Raw genomic sequence first — 19,718 nt, 5'->3', positions numbered from 1 at the left:
TAGCAGCCCCCAGCTGTCAGCTTTAGCTTGGAATGAGAGGATCCTACGTTTTAAATAAATAAATTGAAAAAACAAAAACAAAAAAAACGGTGTGGGGTTCCCCCTATTTTTTATAACCATCTAAGGTAAAATAGACAGCTGGCGGCTGGTATTATCAAGGTGGGAAGGGCCATGGATATTTGGCACTTCCCAAACTAAACATAATAGCCCACAGCTGCCCCAGAAGTGGCACATCCTTTTGATTCGCCAATTCTGGCGTTTTGCCCGGCTCTTCCTGATTGCCCTACTGCAGTGGCATTCGGAGTACTATTTTTGGAGGTTGATGTCAGCTGTGTAGTGTCTGCTCACATCAAACCCAGGGGTTAATAATGGATAGGAGTCTAACAGACACCGCTATTACGAACCCCATAAGTGTAAAGTTAAAAAAAAAAAAACAAAAAACAAACAAACCCACAGAAAAAAATATTTTATTTAAAAACAAAACTCCCCAAGTTAAATAAATAAAAACAAGACACAGTCCCTCATTCACCACTTTACTAGCTCCCCCCCCGCAGATCTCAAATAATCCAATATGAAGAGTGACTGTAAATGGGGCTCAATAGTTCACTCCCAGTCATTTCTCACAAGTGGTGACGTCAGTAACCTTACATGGCCTTACCTCTCGTGTGACATTGCAGGTCTGGCGCTGCCCTCCACGATACCTGGCGAGAGCTGTGAGGTCATGTAAGTTACCGATGTGCCGCTTGTGTGAAATGACTGCAAGTGAGCTATGGAGCCTTGCTCTCAGCACTAGGCTCCATAGTATAATTAGAGAATCGCCAGACATTATGAGATTGCTATTCGCGTTGGATTACATCGGACCTGTGGGATTTTTTGGGGTGCTAATAAAGTGGTGAATGAGGAACTGTGTCTTGTTTTTACTTATGTAACCACTCTCTTTATGTGTCAGGTTCCAACTATTGCATTACATCGGATCTTCATGGTTTTTCGTTTTTTTTTTGTTGTTTTTTTGTAAATTGGTGAACGAGGGAGCTGGGGAGTATTGTTTCAAATCAAATCTTGTTTCCTGTGTCTGTGTCTTTTTTTTAACTCTTTACTTGTTAGGTTAGTAATGGGGGTGTGTGATAAACGCCTCTCTATTACTAACCTAGGGCTTGATGCCAGCTGTCAATTTACAGGTGACATCAACCCGAAAACCAGAACCCCGACTGCACCGCAAAAAAGCAATTAGGAAGAACTGGTCAAAGATGGATGTGCCACTTATGCGACGAGTGGCTGGTTAGCAAAGTAGGGGGCACCCACAGTCAGCTTTTTTAAAATATATAATTAAGGGCTGGGGACGGCAGGGGCAGGAAAATCAGAGAAATGTTAGAAAACAGGGCTTAAGTGAATGGGAACAGTAAAAAAAAAAAAAAAATAGCTATTAACAATTACCAAGTACTACAGCTCACATCAGAGTGGCAGCTCAATATTGACTGAAGAGCTGAGGCACGGCTCTGATGAAAGTTGTAGCGAGTCCCCAACAAATGTTAATATCTGATTTTTAGTGTTCCCATTCAATTGAGAGCTATTTTCTAACGTTTCACTGATTTCCCTGCCCTCCCCATTCCTTAATAATAAAATAATAAATAAACTAACTGTTTGGCCTCAAAATGCCAAACTTGAACACAGACTTTCCTGAGAAGTAAATGTTTGAGTTTGAGATAGGGACATTAGGTGTCCGGAACAAATGCCAAACTTTACAGTTTGGGTTCACTCATCATACGTTCTGAAAAATGTTTTACCGCTAAAATGATAATGAAAAAAAAGTTTGAAGTTTGAAAATGCTGAAATCATTCTAGTCTGAAAAATTACAGTATATTGTCAGGTTATTTTCGACACTGTATGAATGCCAAAAGGCAATAGTAGAATTGCTTTTTTTTCCCACCATTTCACCCCACATGGAATTTTCTTCCAATATTTCATTATATAATATGTAAAGTGATTGTGTCATGCAAAACTACTATATTCACCCCACAAAAACTAGCCCTTTGTGTTATTATTTGCACTGCGGATTACGTGTGCTTTGTCAATTGTACATGTTTATTAAAGTTAGTTTTATTATGCAAAAACACTTTAAAACAATGTGGAAAAACAGTTGTATATTAGCAGAGTTTTTTTTTACTTTCTAATCACTTTCTATGGGCAAAAAAAAAGACTGAAAAACTTGACCTGCTGCTGATTTAAACTCAAATTCAATCAGGGAAAAAAAGCGTGTGTGCTTGAGATTTCTGAACTCTTATAGCATTTGCTGCTACTGTAAAAAGCAGCTTTTAATGTGCATAATAAACCATGCAAAAATGCTGCACGTGAACATAGCCAAAAGATAATTTTAAGATACTAGAAGAGAAGTGTTTATTACAAGTGTTACTAAAAAGATAGTAGAGGATTATGGAGTTCAAGGGAATCTGTGAGCAGGATTTTGCTATGTAATCTGATGATGGTGTGAGGTAAAGGTTAAGGCTGGACTCACACGAGGGTATGGCATCTGATACGACAGCATCGGATGTGATATGCTAATGACCCCCAGCTCATGCTCTGCTGAAAGCGTGAGCCGAGTGTCATGCGACTGTGACCCGATCATGCAATCGGGTCACAGCTGCGAAGCTGACGGCGGGCGTTGCGGAGGAGAGGGAGGGGTTAATCCCCCATCTCCTCCATTGCCAGCCTGTGCGTATATCGCACTGCATTTGGATAACATCCCAGTGCAGTCCGATGTTTCTCTTGCATCCATTCACTTGAATGGGTGCGAGTGATACGGCTGTAGCAGAAAATCGCAGCATGCTGCTACTTTTCTCGCATCCAGATTCTGGATGCGAGAAAAGCTGACCAACTGTTCTCCCTCATTCACTAACATTCGTCAGAGTGCAATGCGAGATTTTCTCACATTGCACTCGTCTGATTTTCATGCTTGTGTGAGCGTACCCTAAAACACAGAATTCACCATGTGTCTCTTATCAAGTTGTGTGCTGTTGTTTATTTGCAATCATTGTTTTAGCACCTGGAGTTTATTATACCTGGACTACATGACACATGCTTACTAGACCAACCACACCCCCTCCTGTGATAAATAGCTCACTGTCAATAGACTATGTAAATAGAGAGCCTGGAATGGGCAGGGAGACAGCTTTCTCAGCTCTACTACATTTTACATCTAAGAACTCTGTTGTACAAATTATGAGACAATTTCTCAAGGACTGAGCCATAAGGTAAATACTCCGCCAGTACACTTGCGCTGGCGGGGTATATGCACCACTCATAATAGCATACAAGAAGGAGAACAGTCGAGTGTATATGCAAATAGAAATTTATTTATTATCAAAAGAGACAAACGCAAGACAGCAATATAAAGGGAGTTAAAAACTACCACTGAATCAAGGGGGGCAAACACTGTGATGAAAATGTACAGTATAGTTGTTATCAATAACCGTGGGAGAGGTGAACATATATGGCTATTCTGTTAAACCATCAAAAATAGATGTGATATAATGATAATATCTATTGTTCACACTCTCTACTAGTCGTAGGAGAGGCATGCGGTTTAAAACAATGGAGGAAACAATTAGCCGTGGGAGGAGAGGTGCTGAATGTTTTACAATCCTCTAGTCGTAGAATGAGGGAAGGTAAAGGTATACTGAAAGATAGTCAAACACACTGGGGTAGGTGGAATATATCAATACTCTATTCAACTGACAATTGCAGTATATATACTGGTAAAGCCCAACCCCACCCAGGTATGTATAAAACCATATCGGCAGTTTCCAACCAAAGGCCAATAGTTACCAATAGTTCTCTGGCAGACAAATTATCACAAAGTCTAAAGTGCAAGTGCATATCAATAGAAAATGTCCAATGTCAAAGAAAAAAAAAAAAAGGGTCACAGTAAAAAACCACATGCCAACAACAAACCACCCATGGAAGTCAAAGGTAAAGAATCACATGATGCACATACCCAAAGAGGAGGACGGGATTGCCACCAACGCGCGTTTCGCGAGGTGTTGTTGCTTCTTCAAGGAGGAGACCCTACTGGCATTGTAAACCTGCTGGGTATAAATAGCCTACTGGATAGTTTCTATTACCATCAGGTGTTAGCTCCCAAAACAGGAAGTAAGTGGGAGGGCTGGTAAAAAGACCCATCCATGATTCTGATAGGCTCATGGCCCACTTCGGACGCTTGTCAATCACATGGCACTAACACATGGCTTAAAGTGAGGAGAATCAACATTAATCGGCCCATTAAGAACACCTACAACAGACCTACAACAGACCTACTGTCTCCTCCCCAAAATCCTTTAGGATGTAAGCCCGCAAGGGCAGGGCCCTCTTCCCCCTGTGCTAGTCTGTCTATTGTAACGTGTACATGTATTCTGTATGTAACCCCCTCATGTACAGCACCATGGAATCAATGGTGCTCTATAAATAAACAATAATAATAATAATAATAAAAAGGAGAATATCTCCATATCCGTTTAAGTAATAAAGAACGCTAAAGTACATAAGCAGTGCCGTGCACGGGAGTCCAGGAAGTCTGAACGCACGAGACGTCCCTCCCCCTCACCAGACCAGGGGCGAGCGCGTGACACCACGGACGCGTAACCATGGCGACCGCGCGCTCCGACCCGGCCATAGGCTGACAGGAGTACAGGACGCCACGTACGGAGACACTCCCGGAGACCCCGCCCACAGCAGCGCGTCATGTGATGACACACACTGCGTGAGTCCAAACTATTGGTTATTGGAAGTGGGTCACTTATAGGGGTGTGTGCAATAACAAGCGAGCCCCATAGCTATAACTGGGGCATATAAAGTATATAATAATTAGATCTAATGCGTGATAAGTGTCCGAGCATAGGATGACAAGTACCGGCATCATGGAAGGTGTTACTAGATATCTATGAAATATTCACAAGAGAGTCTATAAACTACGGGCCATGCACATAAAGGGGAGGGGCAGAGTGGAACAACATCCTGTATCAGTCGGCCAGTCCCACCTCCCGCCGTGACACACCATCGGACGCAAACACATCACCCCTGGTACGCGCAACCAGAGGGCAAAGTGAAGGTGCTCACAGTGAGTCAGAGAGGGACAAGGGACGCCATACCAGCAGGACATGTTAAGAATTAAGACTATTCCCAAGTCAGGGAAAAGAAGGAGGGAATCCCTATGATGTACTCCAACACGGGCTAGAAAGATGTCACATTTAACCACTGATATTCCCACATAGGGTGTCAAAAATGCTCACTCAACACGATTATATATGGCCCCACACCCACAAGGTCATTTAGATGACGACACAATGTGACAAACGTATAGCAATATAAAAAAAAAAAAAAAAAACAATGGAGGAAACAATTAGCCGTGGGAGGAGAGGTGCTGAATGTTTTACAATCCTCTAGTCGTAGAATGAGGGAAGGTAAAGGTATACTGAAAGATAGTCAAACACACTGGGGTACTGTGGAATATATCAATACTCTATTCAACTGACAATTGCAGTATATATACTGGTAAAGCCCAACCCCACCCATGTATGTAAAAAACCATATCGGCAGTTTCCAACCAAAGGCCAATTTGCCCTCACACACAAATTTTTTATTTTTAAGGATGTTTTTTATTTACAGCAACGCGGTACTGCCATGGGGGCGGCCTGTGCTCCGGCCTACGCCAACCTCTTCCTCGGCATGTGGGAGAGATTGGTGTTTGGCGACGGGGGCATTAGTGCCAGCTCCCATGTGCAGTGCTGGCTTTGGTACATTGATGATGTGTTGTTTTTTTGGCAGGGCACAGTGGAGCAGCTTGATGATTTTATGGGTCAACTCAATGATAATGACTTGAACATCAAGCTGACGTACAAACATAGCAGCAGGTGCATTGACTTTCTGGATATTAACATTGAGGTGGATTCATCCTCCTGTATCCAGACCAGTATGTATCGTAAATCCACCTCGGTCAATGCCCTGCTGCATGCATCTTCGGCTCATACTGCCGCCACTATACGTGCCATCCCGACTGGCCAATTCTTGAGGGTGAGGCGGATTTGCTCTACAGACCAGTCCTTTGAAAAACAGGCCGTGGATCTCAAACGCCGTTTCTAGGATCGCGGATATAGTAACCGCTGCATTAAGCGGGGATACTTACGTGCGAAAAAAACTCCTCGCACGGGACTGCTGCACTATAATAATAAACAACAACAGTCAATGACCAATCTTCCCATCCGTTTCATAGGAACATTTAATAACCAATGGCAGACGATGAGGGACATCCTCAGTAGACACTGGCCTGTTCTACGCACAGATCCCATCCTCGCAGATATTCTTCCTTCAGGCCCCCTTATGACTGCTCGACGCTCCAAAAATCTCCGCGACATCCTGGTAAGGAGCCATTATGTACCTCCTCTTTCCAATCCTTTTGGTTCCCGTGGTCCGACACATGGATGTTTTCCTTGTGGAAGATGCGTAGCATGTCCAAACATCCTCCGTGCCACGACTTTTTCTTCATCTGATGGAACACGGACTTTGGACATACGGCATTATATCACGTGCACGACTACACACGTGATTTATTATGCCACCTGCCTGTGCTCTCTGGTGTACATAGGGCTCACGTCACGTGAGCTGCGTGTACGTACCAGGGAGCACGTTCGGGACATTTGTGCTGCCTCTGGGGTCGCTGACGTGGGCCTCCTGAAGACATTACCGCGGCACTTCAGGGGCTTCCATGGATGCGACCCTTCAGGACTTAAAATTAGAGGCATTGACGTTGTTCGTGGGGGATCCCGAGGGGGTGATCTTAAGAAAAGGCTAGCTCAAGTTGAAGCTCGCTGGATCACCACTCTCGGGACCCTCACACCTCATGGTCTAAATGAGAACATCAGCTTTGCTTCTTTTCTATAGGGGTATTGATTCCATGCATATCCTTTTTCTTGCTCTTCTTATATCATCTGGTTTTTTATACATGTGTTTTTACTGTTTTTAATTTTTGTTTAATTTCTCTACCCCTAATCAATGGGGTCCATCTGGCATGTTCCTTGCTTGTTTGCCTACTGGATTTCTCATATTGTGTTATTTATCCTTATATCTAGTACCATCCGATCTGCTCTGATTTTCTATTTGGCCTCCTGGACGTGGTCCTTTTCCACGGTAACATTGAGCCATCTCATCAATCAAGATCCTTGGTCATGAAAATGATGAACACCTATATAATGGACTATTATTTGATTTGATTTTTTTTTTTTTCTCTGACATTGGACATTTTCTATTGATATGCACTTGCACTTTAGACTTTGTGATAATTTGTCTGCCAGAGAACTATTGGTAACTATTGGCCTTTGGTTGGAAACTGCCGATATGGTTTTTTACATACCTGGGTGGGATTGGGCTTTACCAGTGTATATACTGCAATTGTCAGTTGAATAGAGTATTGATATATTCCACCTACCCCAGTGTGTTTGACTATCTTTCAGTATACCTTTACCTTCCCTCATTCTACGACTAGAGGATTGTAAAACATTCAGCACCTCTCCTCCCACGGCTAATTGTTTCCTCCATTGTTTGTTTTTTTTTGATATTGCTATACGTTTGTCACATTGTGTCGTCATCTAAATGACCTTGTGGGTGTGGGGCCGTATATAATCGTGTTGACTGTTGAGTGAGCATTTTTGACACCCTATGTGGGGATATCAGTGGTTAAATGTGACATCTTTCTAGCCCGTGTTGGAGTACATCATAGGGATTCCCTCCTTCTTTTCCCTGACTTGGGAATAGTCTTAATTCTTAACATGTCCTGCTGGTATGGCGTCCCTTGTCCCTCTCTGACTCACTGTGAGCGCCTTCACTTTGCCCTCTGGTTGATCGTACCAGGGGTGATGTGTTTGCGTCCGATGGTGTGTCACGGCGGGAGGTGGGACTGGCCGACTGATACAGGATGTTGTTCCACTCTGCCCCTCCCCTTTATGTGCATGGCCCGTAGTTTATAGACTCTCTTGTGAATATTTCATAGATATCTAGTAACACCTTCCATGATGCCGGTACTTGTCATCCTATGCTCGGACACTTATCACGCATTAGATCTAACTATTATATACTTTATATGCCCCAGTTATAGCTATGGGGCTCGCTTGTTATTGCACACACCCCTATAAGTGACCCACTTCCAATAACCAATAGTTTGGACTCACGCAGTGTGTGTCATCACATGACGCGCTGCTGTGGGCGGGGTCTCCGGGAGTGTCTCCGTACGTGGCGTCCTGTACTCCTGTCAGCCTATGGCCGGGTTGGAGCGCGCGGTCGCCATGGTTATGCGTCCGTGGTGTCACGCGCTCGCCCCTGGTCTGGTGAGGGGGAGGGACGTCTCGTGCGTTCAGACTTCCTGGACTCCCGTGCACGGCACTGCTTATGTACTTTAGCGTTCTTTATTACTTAAACGGATATGGAGATATTCTCCTTGTAATAAAGTCTGTTGTAGGTGTTCTTAATGGGCCGATTAATGTTGATTCTCCTCACTTTAAGCCATGTGTTAGTGCCATGTGATTGACAAGCGTCCGAAGTGGGCCATGAGCCTATCAGAATCATGGATGGGTCTTTTTACCAGCCCTCCCACTTACTTCCTGTTTTGGGAGCTAACACCTGATGGTAATAGAAACTATCCAGTAGGCTATTTATACCCAGCAGGTTTACAATGCCAGTAGGGTCTCCTCCTTGAAGAAGCAACAACACCTCGCGAAACGCGCGTTGGTGGCGATCCCGTCCTCCTCTTTGGGTATGTGCATCATGTGATTCTATACCTTTGACTTCCATGGCTGGTTTCTTGTTGGCATGTGGTTTTTTACTGTGACCCTTTTTTTTTTTTTTTTCTTTGACATTGGACATTTTCTATTGATATGCACTTGCACTTTAGACTTTGTGATAATTTGTCTGCCAGAGAACTATTGGTAACTATTGGCCTTTGGTTGGAAACTGCCGATATGGTTTTTTACATACCTAGGTGTTGTTGGGCTTTACCAGTATATATACTGCAGTTGTCAGTTGAATAGAGTATTGATATATTCCACCTACCCCAGTGTGTTTGACTATCTTTCAGTATACCTTTACCTTCCCTCATTCTACGACTAGAGGATTGTAAAACATTCAGCACCTCTCCTCCCACGGCTAATTGTTTCCTCCATTGTTTTAAACCGCATGCCTCTCCTACGACTAGTAGAGAGTGTGAACAATAGATATTATCATTATATCACATCTATTTTTGATGGTTTAACAGAATAGCCATATATGTTCACCTCTCCCACGGCTATTGATAACAACTATACTGTACATTTTCATCACAGTGTTTGCCCCCCTTGAGTCAGTGGTAGTTTTTAACTCCCTTTATATTGCTGTCTTGCGTTTGTCTCTTTTGATAATAAATAAATTTCTATTTGCATATACACTCGACTGTTCTCCTTCTTGTCTGTTGCACAAATGTTGCACACAGTAAGCAAAATGATACAATGTTGGAATCAGGCTCCCTTTTTCTATATTAGGCTATATGCGCATGCTGCATCTTTTTTCTGAGTACATTTTTTATCTTGTGGTGCAGGGCCGGACTGGGACTAAAATTCATCCCTGGCATTTGGGGGTGCACAGGCCCACTTTCCGCTTGTTGAATGTGTAATATCTTTGTGCACTTGTAGATTGTGTAACACGACCATATAACATGTAGTCACGGCTGTGTCCAGTACTACAGCTCAGGCCTATTTATTGCTCTTAGTAGCAGGACCTGGTGAAGCCGCTATTTTCCCTACAGAGCTGTGTCTCGCAGATAATGAAGAGGATGCTGCTCTCCACATAATGCTGCGGTCATATAGCTGATGGGCAGGGATACAAAATCACATCCCCCTGACCTAATATTGATGACCTATTCTACAGATGGGTGATCAGGGAAGCTGTAATTGTCACTGGTGATAATTTTGGACACATACCATTTAGGGAATGTGCAATGACATTTTTTGGGGGCAGATCCCACCATGGAAACCAATCAAAATCCTGAAATGAAAAATCCTCAAATGACCATATGCATCTACTCGCTGTGCACAGGTTTAGGATTTTCAGCATATTTTACCCACTTCAGGTTTCTAAAACCACCAAGTGATTAAAAGAAGTGACCGCTCTATTCTTCTGGTGTTTTCCACTCGGAAAACGCTCTGTATTTTACAATGCAGATCAATGGGAAGGCTCGGAAGATGCTGGAATCTACAACTCCCAGCTTGTCCTTAACAATGGTAAGGAGATGCTGGGAGTTGTTGTTATCAGACTCCGGACCATACAGGAACCACAATACTGATAAGACGCAGGCAGCATCACAAATAATCATTTACATCCAGGTACCTTTATAGGTGACATCTTCTGAGTCGTTCCCATCCCTTTTGCCTCCACGCAGTACAGACGCCATGATGAGGTTTCGTGCCCACTGCTCATCTCTGGAGCCCTCCCTCTATTCTTCAGCAGCACTTCCCCTCACAGCACCTTTACAAATAAAAGTATCATTATACTGCCCCATAAATATAAATATCTCCCATGCTGTACTCCTGAATGAATAATTGCTGTGCTTCCTTCACAAAATATCCCCCCACACTGCCCATATAGAAAATACCTCCCACACTGCCTCTCTTCTTAATATACCCCCACGCTGCTTCTTTCCATAATGTCCCTATACACAGCTTCTCTCCATAATGTCCCCTCCACACTTCTGTCTTTATAATATACCCCCACACTGCCTCTCTCCATAATATCCCCCATATTCCCCCTTTATTATTAATATTATTTATATATTCTCCCCAAACTGCTCTTTTGTAATCCCCCACACACACAATAAAATGCACCCTTCATTACCCCTCCCCCACACATACACACAATGCAATACACCCCCATTGCCCCTCCCCCACCATACACAATGCAATGCACCCCCATTACCCCTCCTCCCACACCCACACACACATAATACAATGCACCCCCATTAATCATACACACATACACACGCACACACACACACAATACAATGCACCCTCCATTACCCCTCCCCCCTCACACACAATACAATGCACCCTCCATTACCCCTAACCCCCCCCACACACACACACAATACAATGCACCCTCCATTACCCCTCCCCCCACACACGATACAATGCACCCTCCATTACCCCCTCCCCAGACATAATACAATGCACCCTCCATTACCCCTCCCCCAACACACAATACAATGCCCCCTCCATTACCCCTGCCCTCACATACAATACAATGCCCCCTCCATTACCCCTGCCCTCACATGCAATAAATGCACCCTCCATTACACCCTCCCCAGACAAAATACAATGCACCCTCCATTACTCCTCCCTCCACACACAATACAATGCACCCTCCATTACCCCTACCCCCACACACAATACAATGCACCCTCCATTACCCCTCCCCCACACACAATACAATGCACACTCCATTACCCCTCTTCTCACATACAATACAATGCACCCTCCATTACCCCCTCTCCAGATGTAATACAATGCACCCTCCATTACCCCTCCCCCTCACATACAATACAATGCACCCTCCATTAACCCTCCCCCACACACAATACAATGCACCCTCCATTACCCCTTCCATACAATACAATGCACCCTCCCTCCATTACTCCCTCCCCTCACATACAATACAATGCACCCTCCATTACCCCTCCCCCACATACAATACAATGCACCCTCCATTACCCCTCCCCACACACAATACAATGCACCCTTCATTACCCCTCCCCTCACATACAATATAATGCATCCTCCATTACCCCTTTCCTCACATACAATACAATGCACCTTCCATTACCCCTCCCCCACACACAATACAATGCACCCTCCATTACCCCTCCCCTCACATACAATACAATGCACCCTCTATTACCCCTCCCCAGACATAATACAATGCTCCTTCCATCACCCCCTACACACACAAATTACACTACCCATCACTACACACTCCTGCCTCCCCCTCTCCCTCGGAATACAGTAACCACCCCTGCCTGTCACAAAGCTGTGTTCCTTCACAAATGTTCCACGTTATGTGTCCTCAGCCCCTCCCCTTCATTTTTGGCTCCTCCATGAAGCGCTTACCGCTGCCTGATGCATCCAGTGTGGCACCTGCAGCACTGTGATGACGTCAGCAAGGTGATGATCTCATCACGTTGCTGGACGTCGAGGGCGGGGCCCAGTTCCGGTGCACTATTCAAATGTAATTACATCTGAAAGATACAAATACACTTGAATAGGAAGGAGGAAGCTGCAGTCACAGGTACCGCCACCGCCGCGCTCCTCAGCAGTGTGTGCATAATGGGCACACTATCACAGCAGGGCCGGCAGAGCACAGCGAACTGTCTCCTGCTGCAGCTAGTGTGTCCGGCATGCACACACTACTGAGGAACGCGGCGGTGACTGCAGATACAGCGGCCCACTACAGGGACCGGCCCATCTAGCATTTTCCCGAATTGCCCTGTGGTCAGTCCGGGCCTGTTGTGGTTACAGAAACGCAGCTTGTGGGCCAAAAAACGCATGACATTTTGCCGCGTTATTGACACATTGTTGCTAATGCGTTTTTAAAGGAGAAACAACATATGGTAGGATAATTGATAGATAGCTAGAATAGATAGAAAAAATAGATAGAAAGAATGGATAGAAAAAACCTATAGAATAGCTAGAAAGAAAGAATAGCTCGATAGATAGAGAAATAGCTAGCTTGGCCAGCTGTTTTTTTATTATATTTTGGTAAAAAAAAATGACGTGGGGTCCCCCCCATTTTTCATATCTAGCACAGGAACAGCAGCAGTTGTGGGCTGCAACCGTCAGCTGTCTGCTGTACCTTGGCTGGATATGAAAACTAGAGGGGATCCCATGCTTTTTTTTTAATGATTTGATTTATTTAAACAAAAATTGACGTGGGGTCCCCCCCATTTTTCTAAAACCAGCAAAGTTACAGGAGACATCTGGGGGCAGATATTATTAGGGTGGGAAGGGTCATGGTTATTTGGCCCTTCCCAGCCTAACAATAGCAGCCCGCAGCAGCCCCAGAAGGGGCCCATCCATTAGGCTTGTTTCACACATTAGTGCAAAACACAAACGGTTTTCACTGATGTGTTAGAAACGCATCTGTCCGTCCATGTGCCATGATTCATGGCACACGTGAGTTGTCCATGTGCAATTCGTGATCCGTGCTCTACGATTGCACATGGAGATAAACTCACCTGTCCGTGGTGCTGAACTCTCCTGGAAGCTGCCTCCAGCCACTGCTGTCTGACCTCTGAAGCTACTTCCAGGTCGGCTGTGCCATGTATAAAGTCATATGTATGACAATTAACAGGAATCAACAGCCAGCAGAGGCCGGAGACAGCATCGCTGGAGAAGGTGAGTTAAAAATGCTTTTTATTTTCAATGTTCGTGTTTTTCTGCACGTGTTTCACGGTTCACACCATAGTTTGGTCCGTGGGACATCAGTGATGCCAGAAAAAACGGACATGTCCCGTGCGGAGCACACGGACACGCGTGCACACCGCACGGAGACACGGTCAGTGAAAAATCACTGATGTGTGTGCAGACCCTTTGATTATAATGGGTCTGCGTATGTCTGTGATTCTGGTATGTATAAAAACTAGCCCATACTTACCAGAATCCCTGATGTGTGAAAGAGGCCTTAGATGCGCCAATTCTAGCACTGGACCCAGCTCTTCCCATTGCCCTGGTGCAGTGGCAATCAAGGTAATAAGGGGTTAATAACAGCCCACAGCTGGCAGTAAGCCCTATATTAGTAATGGGGGGTCTCATAGACGCCTTCCATTACTAATCTGTAAGTGAACGAAAAACACACACACCCAAAAAAAATCTTTTATTTGAAATAAAAAAAACAAAAAAACACCCTCCTTCCCCAATAATGTAAAAACAAAACAAAACGGTTTTGACACTATTTTGGGGCGGTTTTCTGCCAGGAGGTGCAGACATTTCAACACCAAATTTGCACCTCCTGGCAGAAAACCGCACCAAAACGGCATCAAAGCCTGTTTTTTGCATTTTGGGCTAAGAGATGTAATTTTGATGATTACATTTTTACACCATATTCATGCACCTCATGCAATCTACACCTCCTGGCAAGAAAAAAGCATCAAAACCGCATGCCGTATGATGCGGTGGTGATGCGATTTTTTTGCCAGAAAGTGTAGACTGGGTGCAGGAACATCATGTAAAAATTTTAGCAGCAAATCTGCATCTCTTGGCAGAAAAAACTTGGTTTTCTGCCAGGAGATACAAGCCTATGAATTCAGACGTGAGGTCACTGAGTTTACTGAGGTCACTTGAGGTCAGGTTACCTGCGATCACAGGTGGAGGACCGTGGGAATCTTCAGATGTGACCGCAACCAATCTGAGTGATGTCACTGCCTGAAGCTCACAGCGGGTGATCACGTTCTATGGCCACCCCCTGTCACTTCAGATGAAGCAAAGCTGGAATTGTTGTGTGACCTTGTGTGGACTATGTTGGACCTGGTTGTTTTGGGGGTTAATACATTGGTGAAAGAGGGTGGATTTTGTAATTTATTTCAAATAAAAGGATTTTTTCAGTGTTCGTGTTTATTTCTTTTCACTAACAGATCAGTAATGGGGGGGTCTCAGACGCCTCCCATTACTAATCTAAAGCTTAGTGGCAGCTGTGGGCTGTTATTCACCCCGATTGCCACCACATCAGGGCAGTCGAGATGAGCCAGGTAAAGTTCCGGGATTGTCACATCTAATGGATGCAACAATCCTGGGTGGCTGCAGATTGCTATATTCAAGCTGGGGGGCCAATAAGAATGGGTTTCCCCAGCCAGAGAATACCAGGCCCCAGCTGTTGGGCTTTATCATGGCTGGGTATCAAAATTGGGGGGCACTGAGCGCTGTTTTTTAAAAATTATTTAAATATTTTTTAAAAAGCCGCATGTGGTTCCTTTTATTTTGATACACATCCAAAAGAAGGGCACAGCTGAGGGCTGCAGCCTGTAGTCGGAGCCTTATCTGTGCTGGTATCAATATATAGGGGGATCCTAAGACAATTTGTTTTAAAATTTAGTTTTACACCATGATATGAACCCGCAGACAGGGTCTGTGATTGATTGCAGTCCGACACTCAGTCACTGAGGATGGGGGCGCGTCTGACTGCAACTAGAGATGCGGGGACTGCCGGTAGGTGGGGGAAGCAGTGAATATTGATGAGCAATAATGATTGGCCCCAGAAGACGAGTGGCCACGGGAGCAGTTACAGGCATGCCGGAGACTCGGTAAGTATAACGCACTTACTCCATATCCCTTTTACCACCATTTTTTAAGCGTAGGATTTTGGCTCCCAAAGGCCGATCCCAGTTATCTGTGAGTCCGTCCATCACTATTCTTAAATAACATTTCCCACATATCTACTTTACATCAACACAATTGTTTAAGCATCATATTTTTTTTTAGTTAGGAAGTTAGAAGGGGTCAAAGTTTATCAGCAATTTCTCATTTTGCCAATAAAATTTACAAAAACAATTTTTTAAAGGACCACATCACATTTGAAGTACAGAACAATTTGGATCAGTTCACATTTATATTGTGCTCTGTGCTGAGAACATTTACATCATTTACATCTACAGATCTGAAATATGTGATTCTGGTGAAACCCACGATGGATCCATTCACTATAATGAGGCGGCACAGTTAAGGCCCTGTTACACAATACGATTTATCTGACGATATGTCGTCAGGGTCACGGTTTCCGTGACGCAATTCCGTAGTCGTTAGCGACGTCGTTGCGTGTGACACCTACGTGCGACTCCGAACGATTGCAAATAGAGTGAAAATCGTTGATTGTTGACACGTCGTTCAGTTTAAAAATATTGTTCGTCGTTTGGAATGCAGCAGACATATTGCTACGTTTGACACCCCAATGACGAACAACATCCACATGACTGCCTTGGTCAAACAATATATCGCTGAACGATTTAGCGTCGTTTGTGAGATGTGTACGTGTCACCGCTACAAAACGACCTATGAGCGATGTCGGCAAATCGTAACTGCGATCTGGGCGTGTCACATCGCTAATGAGATCGCAAGCGATGTCGCTGCGTGTAATGGGGCCTTTACTCCTGACTCCAATTGAAAAGAAGGACACTGTCAAACAGAGGCCAAAGGTGCAATAAACTGTGCTTGACCGCACTTTTGTGCACGCCTAAAAAGATGTGTAAAAAAATGGACACCACCAGACCACAGACCAGACGGGAGTTCAAAGTGAGTCCTGCTGCTCATCTCATTATATTGAATTTTCTGTTGGGAATTTTATCTGAATCATGTTTTTCGGAGATTTACATGTAACCGTCAATGTAACCGTTCAGCATGGAATGCAGGATAATGGTGAGCTGAGCCTTATTGCGATCTTTGGGAGGCAGAAAAAACAAAATAAAGCCAATTCTTCAACTACTGCCCATTTTTATTTTTTTTTTACAATGTACATTGTGTGATAGAATTGATAGGGTGGTTTTTTTTCCAAGGTCAGTACAATTACAGAGATACCAGATTTAAATAGATTTTTTTAGGTATGGCTACGACCACACTAAAAAATGTTTTTTTTTACAAAACAAAGGTTTTTTGCATAATCGAATTTTGAAGGCTATAGTATTTATATTTTTCGGCCAACAGTCATGTGAGGTCTTGTTTTTGAGGGATGAGGTAGAGTATTTATTGGTACCACCTTGGCCCACAATGTTTTCGGATTAATTTCTATTCTACTTTTTGTGAGGAAGAATCAAGAAGAAAGAGAAATTAGGGAACTGTTTTTTTACAGCGTTCACCATTTCATAAAAGTGATAACAGCCTTATTCTTCGGGTCAGTACAAATACAGCGATATATATATATACCGTAGTTTTTTCTATGTTTTGGGGCTTTTACACAATAAAAATAATTTAATATAAAAAAGAATAGCTTTTGCATTGCTGTATTCTAAGGGCTATAACTTTTTTATTTCTCCGCTAATGGAGCTACAGTCATATGAAAAAGTTTGGGCACTTCTATTAATGTTAACCTTTTTTCTTTATAACAATTTGGGTTTTTGCAACAGCTATTTCAGTTTCATATATCTAATAACTGATGGACTGAGTAATATTTCTGGATTGAAATGAGGTTTATTGTACTAACATGAAAATGTGCAATCCGCATTTAAACAAAATTTGACCAGTGCAAAAGTATGGGCACCCTTATCAATTTCTTGATTTGAACACTCCTAACTACTTTTTACTAACTTACTAAACCACTAAATTGGTTTTGTAACCTCATTGAGCTTTGAACTTCATAGGCAGGTGTATCAAATCATGAAAAAGGTATTTAAGATGGCCACTTGCAAGTTGTTCTCCTATTTGAATCTCCTATGAAGAGTGGCATCATGGGCTCCTCAAAACAACTCTCAAATGATCTGAAAACAAAGATTATTTAACATAGTTGTTCAGGGGAAGGATACAAAAAGTTGTCTCAGAGATTTAAACTGTCAGTTTCCACTGTGAGGAACATAGTAAGGAAATGGAAGAAAACAGGTACAGTTCTTGTTAAGCCCAGAAGTGGCAGGCCAAGAAAAATATCAGAGAGGCAGAGAAGAAGAATGGTGAGAACAGTCAAGGACAATCCACAGACCACCTTCAAAGACCTGCAGCTTCATCTTGCTGCAGGTGGTGTCAATGTGCATCGGTCAACAATACAGCGCACATTGCACAAGGAGAAGCTGTATGGGAGAGTGATGCGAAAGAAGCTGTTTCTGCAAGCACGCCACAAACAGAGTCGCCTGAGGTATGTAAAAGCACATTTGGACAAGCCAGTTACATTTTGGAAGAAGGTCCTGTGGACTGATGAAACAAATATTGAGTTGTTTGGTCATACAAAAAGGCGTTATGCATGGAGGCAAAAAAACATGGCATTCCAAGAAAAGCACTTGCTACCCACAGTAAAATTTGGTGGAGGTTCCATCATGCTTTGGGGCTGTGTGGCCAATGCCGGCACTGGGAATCTTGTTAAAGTTGAGGGTCGCATGGATTCAACTCAGTATCAGCAGATTCTTGACAATAATGTGCAAGAATCAGTGACGAAGTTGAAGTTACGCAGGGGATGGATATTTCAAGAAGATAATGATCCAAAACACCGCTCCAAATCTACTCAGGCACTCATGCAGAGGAACAATTACAATGTTCTGGAATGGCCATCCCAGTCCCCAGACCTGAATATCATTGAAATCTGTGGGATGATTTGAAGCGTGCTGTCCATGCTTGGTGACCATCAAACTTAACTGAACTGGAATTGTTTTGTAAACAGGAATGGTCAAATATACCTTCATCCAGGATCCAGGAACTCATTAAAAGCTACAGGAAGCGACTAGAGGCTGTTATTTTTGCAAAAGGAGGATTTACAAAATATTAATGTCACTTTTATGCTGAGGTGCCCATACTTTTGCATCGGTCAAATTTTGTTTAAATGTGGATTGCACATTTTCTGTTAGTACAATAAACCTCATTTCAATCCAGAAATATTACTCAGTCCATCAGTTATTAGATATATGAAATTGAAATAGCTGTTGCAAAAACCCAAATTGTTATAAAGAAAAAAGGTTAACATTAATAGGGGTGGCCAAACTTTTTCATATGACTATATGTAGCAGCTTGTTTTTTTTTTTGTGAGACGATGTTGGTTTCAGCTATAACAATTTTTATTTACATCTGACTTCTTGATCGTGTTTTATTCCATTTTTTTTGTCGGTATGATGAAAGAACAGTGTTTTTGCTGCATTTTTTATTTTCATTTTTTTTTTATGTTCACTGTAGGGGTTAACTAGTGTGACAGTATTATAGATTGGGTCATTCCAGACGCGGCGATCCAAATATATGTACCTTTTTACATAAATATAGATATATATAAATATATGTATTTTTATATATTTTTTTGCTTTTAATTTTTTTTTATTTTCATAATTTTACATTTTTTTTAAAAAAAAACTTTTTTTTTTACCTAGTCCCTTTATGATCACGCATATAATCTATTGTGATGCACAGTTCGCCTGTCACATCATGTATCTGACATGGTATGTGAAGCTTTCCATAGCTGACTGACCTGGAGGTCGTCATGAGGACGACCCTGGGTTACCCTGGCAGCGATCGGGTACCCGTAATATCCTGGTAAATATGATTCTCCTGCGGGGAGGGAGGTCTTCTGCCTTGTTTGGAAAGTAAACTTACCCTCAACCCATGTGTCCCCGGTAATAGGCTCTACCCTGAAAATAAGCCCAAGTGCATTTTTAAGGCAAAAAATATTTAAGATTTTGTCCTATTTTTAGGGAAACATGGTAGAATTACTAGAGAGAATGCAGCTCTGTTAGAAAAAAAGAATGGCTACACGGTAGAAAACAGTTTAAGGCTAAGTTCACACTTCCATTGTTTTGCATCAGTCACAATCAGTTGTGTGACTGATGCAACAGATGCGTTGCAGATAGTAGCACAACTGATGTGACTGATGCTGCAACACAAATGTGCCGCCCCGTGCTCGGCAGCCGAGCCGCTCGGATCCGGACCTTCAGTGGGTGGCTCAAGGGTCTACGGACCCGGGGGTCCTGCGGTCACTTCGATCAAAAAGGG

The 19,718-nt window shown here is 43.2% G+C and overlaps 1 protein-coding gene across 2 annotated transcripts in view; it reads right to left on the bottom strand.

Annotated features, from left to right (window-relative positions):
* Positions 1-19,718, bottom strand: part of SLC40A1 (solute carrier family 40 member 1) — a 353,113-nt gene that overhangs the window by 2,339 nt on the left and 331,056 nt on the right. The window lies entirely within an intron of this gene.

Source organism: Anomaloglossus baeobatrachus, chromosome 7 (assembly GCF_048569485.1).
Source record: "Anomaloglossus baeobatrachus isolate aAnoBae1 chromosome 7, aAnoBae1.hap1, whole genome shotgun sequence".
NCBI classification, from domain to species: Eukaryota; Metazoa; Chordata; class Amphibia; order Anura; family Aromobatidae; genus Anomaloglossus; species Anomaloglossus baeobatrachus.
The sequence above is the reverse complement of the archived record's forward strand: the minus strand, read 5'-3'. Positions and strand labels throughout refer to the sequence as shown.